At 41.4% G+C, this 12,828-nt stretch overlaps 1 protein-coding gene across 7 annotated transcripts in view; it reads right to left on the bottom strand.

Moving 5' to 3' along the window:
- PLPPR1 (phospholipid phosphatase related 1) overlaps positions 1-12,828 on the bottom strand; it is a 440,629-nt gene that overhangs the window by 142,265 nt on the left and 285,536 nt on the right. The window contains exon 1 of one of the 7 annotated variants that reach the window (XM_070519121.1): positions 8,531-8,659. The exons of the other annotated variants lie outside the window; for them this stretch is intronic. The gene's annotated coding sequence lies outside the window, so the exon portion shown is untranslated. Of the gene's footprint in view, positions 1-8,530; positions 8,660-12,828 lie in introns of those variants that run through there. 7 annotated transcript variants of the gene reach the window in all.

The raw sequence follows: 12,828 nt of genomic DNA on the forward strand, positions 1-12,828 counted from the left end.
TACCTTAGCATCATGAAGAAATGGATGCCTTCATGGGACTTGAAAGTGACTGTTTTTCTAAAGCCCACTCAGAGATAGAAAACTGTGGTAATTCCCACAGAAAGCCCTTACTGTGGATGAAAACATTCCTCACAAATTATAAATATACAGGCTTTGGAAATCTACTAGACCACTAGGCACTGGGTAGGATTCTGCTCTGAGCCACAGAGAGCAACTTTTGAGTGAAGTTCACATGAGGCCATGGTAACCAACCAATAGGCAATTCCAAGCACAGAGCCTCTCTTGTGGGGTGAGGATGGAAGCCATTCTCAGCCACACACACCGCTCCTACTCACTTCTAAAGTTATCAGGTGGCTGTGCTGTGTCAGACCCACTGAAGTGAAGTTTGGCCTTACAACATCCTAATCCTTTCTTATTAGGCAACAAATTAGAAACAAGTCTCTTATAATTCTTAATGCCACAGGGAATTGAAAGAAGGACTTGAAAATCGCAAAATACCAGTTTCAAAAAACATCTCTATCTCCACCACATGCTAATGTCATGTGTTTGGGGCAGCATTTTAAGTTTCTTGGAGGCAGGAACCTTTCCCACGGACCCTAGGATCAGCGTCTGTGATCACTGGGAGCTCAGAGCTCACAAGGTGCTCTGTCCTGGTTTGGGGGACGGGAAGATTAGGGAGGGACCATTTTGTTAATGCTCCTCAGGCTCCTGCTGGAAAATAAGGGAACTCATTCCCTCTGAGCCTCAGGCTTGGAAACCGTTTCGCTAGATTATTCAGCTGTACTCTCACTGGCGATGATGCTGTCCCGGTTTCTAAAATTCCCACATAATTCAAGAGGAAGACATTACATGGAACACCTAGATTTTCTAACATTCTCCCTTTCTTTCTGCATAATTAATAGATCTCTTCTCTTAAATTGGCTTGGTGGATGGGGCCGGTGGTGGGGTCTTCTGAGGGACTTTCATTTTCTGCCCCATGGGCTCCTATCCATTGGCCCATTATCAGGTATTCTTCCTACTCCTTTATTCCAGACTCTGCTCTGAAGGGCCTTCTCTGACAATTCTAAGCATCCACCCACCTACCCAGTCATTTGTTAATCAACATTTATTGAGCATCTGCTATGTGCCAGGCCCTTTTCTGGTCATTGGGGGTACAGAGATGAATAAACTGTAGTTCCTCAAAGCAAGAGACATAGAAAGAATTATGTTATGTTATGAGAAATATCAAGAGATATAAAGAAAGTGCTATGGGAGCCCAGAGGAAGCAGCAATTAATTTTCCCTGAAAGGTGGGATGAGGGAAGGCTTCGCAGAGGTGGTTGTGTTTAGGCAGGGACGTGAAGGATAAGGATTTCACCATGGAGAGCAAGTAAAGAGAAAATTCAAGGCAAGAGAAAAAGCGTGAGTAGAGGGAACAGATGAGAAGGTACTTAGGACATTGAAATGCTCCAAGTAGTCCGATCGGTGACCACACTATTTATGTAAGTGAATGAGAGGTGGGGAAATGAAATTGGAAATAGGCTGGGTTAGTTCACGAAGGACTTAGCAAACTGTTCCTCAGGCCAGTGGTTCTCAAAGTGTGGTCTCCGGACCATCAGCAACAACTGAAAACTTGTTAGAAATGCAGATTCTTAGACCCCACCCCAGACCTACTGCATCAGAAACTGAGGGCTAGGGAGGTGCAGAGAAGGAAGGAGGGGATTGCATGTCAGTTTGGTAAACTCTCTAGGTAATTCTGATATACTAAGGTTTGAGAACCACTGCTACAGGCAAGAGGGCATTAGAGATTTCTAGTCAGAGCAACATTATAATACACCTGCATTTTACAAAGACCACGCTGGCCTCAATAAGGAGTTGTAGATAGGTGGCAACTGGAGGTAAGGGGACTGCTTAGCAGGCTTTTGCAGTGACCTGCATAAAAGATGATGAAAAAATGAAAATTCATCCATCCACCTTTTCCATGCCTCGTTCGAGCAGGCAAAAGTCACAAAAGAGGAAGAAAAAAGTCACCCAACTAAGATCTCTGGTTTCACAATAAATTCATGAGTACCCATCTCACAGTCTTCAATATCATCAGGCCAGCCCACTACAGCCCCGACCTCGGGTTTGCTTTTCCCACTCATACTTGATGCTCTTCATTCATCACAATCTGGATCTCAGAGGACAAGGACCTTGTCTCTATCGTTCCTCACTGAATTGTTAATGCCAAAAGATGTGCTATACACAGGAATTAAGGGAGCAATAAATAGAAAATGAGAGGAGTCATATTCAAGAGATAAAGTTTTGTGAGAGTATGGGAAGGATTCTAGACTATTCCTGAATTCTTATCTGGGAGACTATCCTTAAGTGCAATAGGGAATATGGGAGACGAGGTAGCTGAGGTAGGGAAAGGGTGAGCGGAGCAGCCATTCTGGCCACATAGGATGCCAGGGCAAAGGGCAAACAACATCACGGAGGAGTTTCCTGATAGGAGTTCCTGTGATCCCTGGGGAAGTGATCAACCCAGTAAAAAAAAAAAAAAAAAAGGCATGTGGAGTCAGGCCACATTTAAGTACAAGCCTAGTGTCAAAAGACAAACAATTTAGTAACAAGTTTGATGCCTTTATTGAAGAGAAAACAATGCATGGATTGGGAGATTGCAGTGCCTCAGAAGCAGTAATGCATTCTTCCCGAGAGATTTTGAGCAAGAGTTTTAAAGAGCATTAGAAGAGGCAACGTGGAAACAGGGAATAACTTGCCGGGAGGTCGAGAATTTCCTTATGATGCTAGTGGTCCTATGTTCTCCGGTATAGTAAGCCAGCTAAAGCTGAGTTGGAAGATTGTGATTGGTGTATGTTAGGTTTCCTGGACAGGTGTTTCCCATACACGCAGGCTAATTTTGGTCTACTTTTGCGATGTGGGCCAGGCCACTGGGGCAGCCTCCATTTTGTGGGTCCAGATATGCGAGGTAACTTTATCATTAGCTTCAGAAGTGCAGGCAGAGCTGACCTGGCCACTATGGGTCAGGAGCAGCCCAAGTTTCAAGTTTTAGTCTCTCTTTAACCTATCTATTTATTGATTAATTAATTCGTTCAACATATATGACCAGAGAGGCAATATAGCATAGTGGTGAAGAGGGCAAAGTCTATAGCCAGGTTGACAAGGTTTGAATCCCAGCTTTACCATTATTAGCAGTGAGACTTTGGGCAAGTTACCTAAACTTTCTGAGTCTCAGCTTATTTACATGTAATATAAATTCTAATGAGGTAATTTCTTGGTGAAGGAGGAAGCTTGGGGATCATCTAGTGAGATGGATGTTCAGTTGAAGTTGGATTGAAAAACGTGGTAAAAGTTTGGAACAGCCACTTTGGGATAGAGAACAGAATTGCTGACCAATAGGGAGAACCAAATTGGGGCTGGGAATGATAAATATGTAGTGATGTGGCCAATTAGCAGGGTTATGCTTTTTCTTCCCTATACTCTTAGGCATCAAAGGAACAGGAACAGAGAAAGTCAGCAATGGAATTGATCTCATGTGGGGGATCATGGAGTGGATACAGGAACTGAAATTCCAGAGAGCATAGGAATAGAGGGTGCTGGTGACAGAAGTTCAGGAATCAGGTAAGAATATATGTCTCAATGCACTTTCCCAATCTCAGTTACTTACATGCTTACTCAGGGCTTTCCCATGTCCATCTTATTGCTAGAAAGTTATCTTTAAATCAACTACTTTTACTTAGTCTCATTCTAAGAACAACAATGATGAAATCATGGGTTAGATTCTTTTCTAATCCTCATTCAATAAATACATAAGTTTTAAAATGCTAATCCATACACAACCTAGAATCCTCCTGCTCATCCTGTGCTAGGAAAAATCCATTGTTATTGAGAATTTGGGTTTTGACCTGAGTTCAAGTCCACCTTATAGGGAGTAGTGAGATTTGCCACTTACAAGTGTGATTTTTGGCAAGGTATTCAACCTAAGCCTCAATTTTCTAATCTGAAAACTGGGAACGATACTATCTACTTCATAAATCATGAGAATAAAATAAGGTAATTCACACAAAAGTCTTACTCCAGTGATTGGCACAGAGTAGAAGCTCAATAAATTATGGCTATATTTGTTATATCAAGCCCCATAGTGCCTAAGAGCTTATGATGCTAGTGATTAAATAACACGAGACAGAACAGCTAATACTTTTAGACTGGAATCTTCCCGATTGCCAGAGATTTCCACAGGTTCTCTTAGGAGAACCATCTCTCCTCACAACATCTAATAGAATGTCCTTTGTAGTTGATAGTTAATGCTTATCCTCTATTCAAAGAATTCTCATTCCTTATGACATTCCTACACAGGGATACACGGGAGTGTTATATTTTCTTCCTGACAGAAACTTCCACATTCCGGTCCTTTGCTCATGGGATTCCTGCCAGGTGTCATCATTGTGACTCCTCTAAGCAGAGTGTTACCTACTGACAGACCTTGAGGTCACTCATCTGTGGAGCATGCTCTCCACTTCTTTTTCATGTTTGTCCTGTGTCTTGTTATTACTGCTTATTTTGGTCTCTCATCTTAGCACTGTGCTGTCTATCCTCCCTCTTTGGCTAGAAAGACTGCATACATATCAAATTGTGGGAGTTTAGTAAGTCTTATTACACCTTCCACCAAAACAATCCTCCCCCCAACACATTTGCCAAATTCTACTGTAGGTAATTGGCTGCTATCTTCTTACTGCATTCTCCCTCAGCGTTTGAAAGGGGTATAACAATCTTGTTGGCTTTTTCTCTGTTATGTCATGTGATTATGTGTTATTAAACAGCTGCCACATCATACCTTCTAGAAGGGGCCATTTATTCTTCTACAACAGACAAGATGATAGGGAGCTATTTAAATGGTGGGAAGTCTCCGGAGAAAGAGGCTGTTCTGTAATACATAAGGCACCCTCTCTTGCCTTTTAACCACTTGCCAATGCGTGTAAAAGGCAAAGAACATTTTACAAACCTAACAGTTTCAATGCTGTTTCATTCTTGTTGGCACTTCAAATACCTGTATCTCTTATGTGTGGTACCAAGCAGAGATTCTGGTATATAGTAGACCAAAACAAACGTGTTGAATGAAACTTAGACTTACCTTCAGTCCATATAGGGAATCTTCATCTACTTATTAACCTTGTTTTCTGTAGGGAAAGCCAAACCCATTCATCAAAAGCAATTTTTGTGAGAACATTTACAGCCCTAGCCCTTCAGGTGACAAAAGGAGGGGAGCGGAGAGGGGGACAATGACACCATTCCAGCTCCTTTTGTTCTCACATCACCCCTCTCATTTGAAGATACTGCAGATTCACAAGTTTTGCCTCATTACTTCTACCACAAGTGGAAAACGTTTGGCAGACGTTTGTTCCACTTGGTAGCTGAGGCAGAGGAGGAAAAGCTCTCCAGCTGATTCAGATCTGGATCTCGATTCCAGACCCTCAGCCCTCAACTCTGGCCTCATACCCACTTGCATCCTTTGCTTCAAAATGGCCATCCTACTAGCCAATTATACTTTTGTTTGACATTTCCATACCTGCAAAAATTAATATAATGATGCCACCCCTAACATGATGCAACACACTGACTCTTCACTCTCTTTGCAATCACCTCCTGCATCTTATCTACCACTTGCCACACTGTCAGCTTGGAGGGGAAAGGACCCATCTTCACAGAGCTCCCATTAGGCCAGGCATTCTGTCAAGTCTGCTATATCTCCTGCCTCCTTTAGTCCTCAGAGAGTGCCTGCAAAGCAGGAATTGCCCTCAGATGAGAGAGGATGGCTAAGGCTCAGAGAGAATCGTATCTCACCTAGGACGACAAAGCTAGGAAGTGGGAGGGCTAGGATCCAAACCTACCAATTTAATTGCATTTGAAAGCTCATGTTTTCCAGGCTCTCTCTGTAGATGGAGTTTGGTAGGATTGGAGCTCCCTCTTTCTATGAATAGTGGTCACTTCTGGGTGCCCATTCTATTGCTGGTCCACAGTTGTCTGCTTTTCATATTGAGGAGGTGGGGGGGGGGCTCTGGTAACTCTTTTTATCATTAGAATTCATTATAACTACTTAATGTTTTCCAACTATCATTTTTCCCTGTTTCTGAAAGGTGAAGAAATATAGATTATTTATTTCATAACACATAGATGAAAAAACCCTACCAATATTAATTGCTTTACCACAAGGCCTCTCGGGATGAATACATTACAAAGACAGAACTGTGTTCACCACCATATGGGACGTTAGTCACTTCTGGCTGCTCCTTTACACCCTTGGAAAGAAGCCAGTGTCATTGTCTTCTGTGCTGAGACCTGTGAGAACACGCATTGCCAGAGCTAATGAGGGGTATGTGTTTAAAGGAGAAAAACTCATCAGTTGGTACCCCCAAGAAATCGTCATCACAGAAAGCCTGATGGTGAGAAAGAATCTGGCTAGCCAGTCTTCAGAAATTGGGCTTCCAATTCTTTATCAACTAAAACCTTTACATTCGTTTATTCTTAAGACATTTTAAAAGTGATCATGAATTCTGGATTTAGAATGGGAAGGAAAAAATTCTCATTAACCGAGCATCTCTGTGTTACACACTGTGTTAGGTCGAATACCTAATTTTACTTAATCCTTCTAACAATTCTAATAGCTAAGAGCATAAGCTTTAGGATCAGACAAACTGTGTTTGAAACCCAGCCCTGCTTCTCATTAGCTGTGTGACTTCTGTATCTTGACTTCATCTGTAAAATGGAGGTTATCATACCCAGCCCACAGGTATGTTGTGAGGAATAAATGAAATAACATTGGTCAGGCATTTAGCCCAGCACCCAGCATGCAGTAAACAGTCAAATTCATCAATTCTTTGAACAAATATATATTGAGCACCTATTTGTGCCTGGTATTGTTCTTGTCTTTGGAGATACAGTGGTATATGAAACAGAAAGAAATCCTGCCCCCTGGAGCTTAATATTCAGAAATATAATTAGGAGTATTAACAACCCAGTGAGTTATGAGGTAGATATTACTGGCCTCAGTTTACATATGAGGAAACTGAGGCACAGGAATTCTTTTCTTCAAGTTACATCAGTGGCAGGAACCCACCAGTCAGGCTGGTATAGACAGGATGACAGAGTTGTCTCAATTATTGCACATTCATAACTTAATTATGCATATGCATGAGGAGTGGTAATGATAATTCACAAATACAGCCTCATTTATTCTATCTGTGGGCTGTCAATGTGGATAGCCTGATATAGCAGAAAAGTTCAGGATTTACAGTCAGAGGATCTAGATTTAAATTATGACTCTGCCACTTACTTGATGTCATGTATCCTCTGCAAGCAACTTGATCTCTTGAACCCGTCTTTTCATCTACACAGTGGGGATAACAGTACACTCACAGGGCTATTTGGGGGATAAAACAAGGCATGGATGCTCAGGAACTTTGTAAATCCTACTACATTATGGAAAAGAATGTTATAATATGACCATTTCAGAGGCAGACTATTCTCTCTAGAGGTAACACACTAAAAGTTGTACCACTGCTCGTTAGCACATATTCTTGATCAGCATACTTAGAGCTGCCACGTACAGTAGGCAGGCTATGCCTTGCACCAGGCCACCAAACTGAGAAGACAAACAGTAGCTAAAGTACAGCCTACTCTCTGCTCACCAAGCTGTGCAGTGAAACACTGGACAACCTCCACCCAGAGGAACTGGCACCTTTTTCTAATTTGCCCAAAGGCAGAGTGCGGACTAGCAGTGTCCCTGATTATACTTTGTGTTTGCCTTTAACATTCTTCCATCTACTTCTGTCCGACTAATTCTTATTTTTTAATCCCTCCAACTTCCAGTCCTTCTGGGCTGTCCTCTTTTCTCTTCTCCCCAACTTCTTTTCTCACCTGGCAGTCCTTCCAACAGCTTGTTCAAACCAGCATGGTGCCCCGCTCTTCCAGTTGCTTCTTTTCTTGCTTGCGTGTGTTACCCAAGCCCAGTGCGCAGAACATCCTTCCATTCGGATCTACTACTCAGTCTGCCAAAGAATGTCACCTCGCAGATTTCCCTTAAGGCTCAAGGCAACAGGTGCAGTGAGGAAAGCATCTAGACTGTAGGTCAGAAGAACAGGACAATGCCACCGAGAAACCAGGTGACCACATTCAAGTCCTCACCAAGCGGTTATAATCCATGACAACCACGTGACATATTTTCACACTTAAAAGTACCTGAAGCTCTTAAAAGCAAACAGACAGAATAAATGAAATTCATAAAGAAAGACACATAAACCTAGTTGACCAAAAGTTGAATGGGGAGGAAGGGATTTATGAGTGAACACAGTAACAAGGTAAGTAAAGGCAGAGAAATTGGAAGCTTCACCAGAGAGATAAAAACAGGTTAAAGTCAGAGGAAAAGAGAACCTTGTCATGCAACCCATTTGTTGAATGGCATCAGATAAGATCGGCAAAAGAAAACACAGAAATCTATTTTTGTTCACAAATTTTAACATATCCAGTGAAATGGATCTCTGATTTGATGCACATACCTGCACTATGGTCTCAATTCTAATGCTGACGGCATAGGCTGGTCCTATGAACGTTCTGTTTCTTCCGGGCACTTTGCAACAGGCAAGCAGTATCTCAGGTTTTAAAGGGAAGTGGGCTGGTGATAAATGGTGAAAGAAGACGACGAGATAATTATTCCCCCACTAATTGATTCACCTGCCACTAAGGGCTGTGAAGGGAAATGGAGGGAAAGGGAAGAGGAGGAGGAGGTGAGGGTGGGAAGAGAACTCTGAAGTATTTTACACCTACTCAGAGGTGAAGGAGAGAAATTAGAGCTGATGAGAAAAATAGCACAGAAACTTCCCTAAACCCCTGTAACCTCAATCACAGCACATACTGAATACTTTTGCAGATAAAATGCTCCTCTTCCCAGCACAGCCCTGTGAAATACACCATGGTTGTGCTAACATACAGGGTTGACCTGACTCTCCTGCTGCTCCTTTCCTCATGGAGAACCCGCCAGGCACACAATGGCAGGAGGGGAAACTGAAATGTGAATGTGAAAACAACTCCACCAGAAGGTAATGGCAAACAAAGATCTCCAAGGGATGAGAGTGTCCAGCTTTTATCAATAAAGGACTCACGCAGCAACCTTTAAGCCAGTGGTGACTCAGAGTAGGAGGGAAACATCTTTCTCATCTAATGACCTACATGATTCAGGAACACAATCCGACAGAATATAAACTGCTAATCAGCAGATTGCAGGGAGCGACAGGGAGAGCAATCCTGGAAGCCCCATTTAAGTAGATGATAACGTTTCATTGATCTTGAGAGAGTTGGTAAAAGCGAGACACAAAAAGAAACACACGCTGGAGGGAGAAAAAACCTGAGTCATTTAGCCTGGGAGGTATAGAAGTAAGGAGATCCTTAAGAGTTTGAAATCATAGTAAGTACAAGTGGTTTGATACAGGGGAAAGCACTTTACCCTGGGGATCAGAACTGGGTTCTACGCCAGTGCTCCAATAATCAAATGACCTACTTAGGGCTGGGTGTTCCCAAGTGGGGACTGATGAGGCCTTTCTTTGGGTGGCCTATGAATTAATATTTGCTTCTTTCACTTTAGGAAATATGGGCAGAAAAAAGAACATCAATTAATCTACAAAATCAGAATCATGAACATAGGGGAAGCATCAAGGGAATTTTCCAGTCCTTTTAGGTTCTCTGTATCTGACCCCCATAGAGTGAGCAGTTGCAAGTTCACTAGCCAAGGAGTCAGGGCTGATGGGGCCTTACACCAGCTGACTCTAATCAGTAAGCGTGACTTGGTGAAGTAGTTCTTTATGCCTTAGTTGCCTCATCTATAAAACAAGATGGGGTGTGAGTTGAGCCATAACCTTGACCCTTCAGAGGTTTTCCGTTACCTGGTATGCCATACCCAGCCTCTATTCTCACTATTTGCTCATAGATACCCTCTGGTTAATCCTGGGGGGTTATCATTCCTCTGCCTCTCCCCTCCACAAACATCACGACCTGTCCCACCACCTCTCCTTTGCTTTTGTTGTCCACTTGAACTAGAACTTGAATCTATTCCTACTCCCTTCCAAACTCTTATTCATTTGCCATACTCTCCATGAATTATTCCCAGCTGCTCTGATACTCATCATTCTTTCCAATTTTCCTGTTTTTACAGACCATAGCATCTCTCTTAATACTGACTATGGTATCTGATGCTGTCCTCAAATTATTCTCTGTGACTTAGGTTTGTCTCTTTAAATAGCAAATTCCTTAATTCTTCAACTTCTATATTCTCTACAGTGCATAAGCAGTCAATAAAGGCTTAATACACAGAAATATAGTCTTTTTGGCTTGAGAACAAATAGAAACTATTAATGAAGGCCAACCTCATTTTCACAGAGTAGAACAAAACTCCTGCACATTTCCTAGAACCCCAAACACAAAAACTGAGTTATGTTTTTCATAATTTGCAATTTCCTTGACTATTCTTGAATATTAGCAATTCAAATATCTGAATGCTTTCAATTTGCTGTTCGAAGTGCCTTATATGTATCAGCTCCTCTCAGATATGCAGTATAAAATTAGACATGTAAATATCATGTATAGTACATATATTATTCCTTTTTTTTTTTTTTTTTTTTACAGATAAAGTAATTGGCGCTTAAGTCAATTTATCCAATATCAAAAGTTTTTAGAGGGTAAAGCTAGAATTCAAATTCAGTCCATTTGATACTGGAGGCCAAATTCAATCTGTACGCTATCCTGTTTTCTCATATTATTATCTATTATAGTGCTTATAAAATTAAAGCAAATGTTTTTATAATTGACATAAAATCAAGGGGAAATAATCAAATCTAGGTTCTATCCAGCAATTGAACACTACATTTATTAAAGGAAAAAGGTATTAAAGTACAAAATAGATTTTAAACTCACGTGTTATGTAAGGAGACAGACACCATATGCAGTAAAGGGGGTTCAGAGTGGATCAAAGTATGGGCCGATGGGGAAAATTCTATACATAGGAAAAGAAAGAAAAACTCATGCCATTCCTGAGACTGCTACTCAACTTATCCTTCTATAACACAGAGTTTCCTAAATGGCCTGATCCCAGGGGATTTCTATCACATCTAAACACTAGCTCAGATGCACAGTTTTGTGGCACGATTGAATCTATCTGGTGGCCAAACTTCAACATGAGATAACATGAACCATAATCCCTGGTTAATCACTTAAGACATAAGAAAGTCCCAGAGACTGAAGAAAAAAGAGCGAAAAAACCCACCTACACACTGGAATTCCCCAGTGCAATCTTTAGGGCCTTTGCCCTGCTCACTCTAGGGCTTTAGTAGAGGAACTGACCTTAACCTCTTCATAAGCCCTTCAGGAGTTCTTGGCGTACAATCTCCTCAGTTTCCAAACTACTTCTGTTTTAAAAGCCACTACGATGTCATAAGATGCTACTAACCAATTGGTCTAGAAAGAATATAGTTATGGAAAGCCAGAATAATCCCAATACACCAAAGCTTTCCTTGTGAAACCTCCCAGCAAAGGTTCAAAAAACAATAACCAACATGGACATAGCCCCTCCCATAAGTCAGCAACTGTTCTGGGCACTTTGCTTTAACTCACATCATTGTGTCAACAACCCCATGAGGTGGGTACTATTATTACCACCATTTTACAGATGGGGAAACCAAGACAAAGTGAGGTTAAAAGTAACTTGTCCCAGATCACACAGCTAGTAAGTGGCAGAGATAAGAGTTGAGCCCAGGTAATCTGAGTACAGAGTCTATAGTTTTAATCCCTTTGCTAAATATTTCTTCCAAAGCAAAGTTCTTCACTACCTGTTTCTCTAGGACTCAGTTCTCCATTTCCCAAATTTGGTTAAAATGGGTACCTTTTTCAATCTTGCAAAACTCTGCAGAAAGTGAGCTAAGAAAAGGAAGGCAAGTGGTGGCAACGTTTTCATATCCATGAGCAGATGCTGATGTCTGAGAGAAGCACTCAACAGAGCTATCAAGTGGCTTCCCACCTGGAGAAGAGGCCACATCTTTGCTGCCTCTGGCCTGTTCTCTGCCTCTACCTCCCTAACAAAGCTTCTGAGGCCAGCTCCTCTTCAGGTGGTCCCTTTAAACCTGATGGAGCCAAATCGACACACCTGGCCAAGGAACGTGTGCGTGCCTTAGGCTTGGTTTGGGTACCTCCCTTCACTACTTTGAGACAAAAATACTGCTTTAGTTGTCTTCCCGCACTTAGAAGATTTTAATATGCCAAGAATTCTCTCCTTACAATAAATATTAGTGGGAAGATTCAAGATATCAGGTAATCTTATTTGCACACACACACATACTATTATCCCGAATGAGTTTAAAAAGGCATTTTAATAAGTAACTTAAAAAATACCATTAGGGTGAGGTTAAATCATGTGTTTATCATTAGTAGATACACAGTTGAACTTATCCAGAATAAGAAAGGGACTAGGGGCCATTACACATATATTTATCCTTGAAATTATTTCTAATATTAATATAAATATTTGTCACACCAATTTGTGATGTGTGAACTGTTATCTACATTTCACATTTGAGAAAATTGAGCATCACAGAACTTTAATAACCTGTTCAGGCCTTCATATATAAATAGAAAGTGTCTGAGCTCACATTTAAACTCAGGCTTGTCTAAACCAAAACCCATGCTCTTTCAAGTACCTCTCAGTGCTGCTCAGTTTGTCAATTCCCACTTTGCCCTGATACACATTCTCTGTATTATCCTATTCTCCACTTAGAACATCTGAACACACTTACACATATGCTGCAAAGTCAGC

The sequence above is a fragment of the Equus asinus genome, chromosome 10, assembly GCF_041296235.1.
Source record: "Equus asinus isolate D_3611 breed Donkey chromosome 10, EquAss-T2T_v2, whole genome shotgun sequence".
NCBI lineage: Eukaryota > Metazoa > Chordata > Mammalia > Perissodactyla > Equidae > Equus > Equus asinus.